The sequence below is a fragment of the Cystoisospora suis genome (assembly GCF_002600585.1).
Source record: "Cystoisospora suis strain Wien I chromosome Unknown contig_8665, whole genome shotgun sequence".
Lineage (NCBI taxonomy): Eukaryota > Apicomplexa > Conoidasida > Eucoccidiorida > Sarcocystidae > Cystoisospora > Cystoisospora suis.
Window position 1 is genome coordinate 5,215 of NW_027161443.1, and position 260 is coordinate 5,474.

The window sequence follows — 260 nt, forward strand, 5'->3', positions numbered from 1 at the left end:
AAGAGAAGAGTGACTGGTCTTGACGTTTCTTTCTCTCTCTATCTAACTGATCTCTCCTTTGCTAGTTCTCCTTATATGATAATACATCATGGCGTTGTATCGATCGTTTCTAAAGAGGAAAGAAAGAAAGGAAAGTCTTTGTATCTCTTCTTCTAGCTTTCTTTGATAGAAGAAATTGGAAGAGATAGAGAGAGATGTAGACATGCCAGGTGCCCAATCTTATCTCTCTATAGACCGATCTTCTTGCGGAAGGCTTTTCT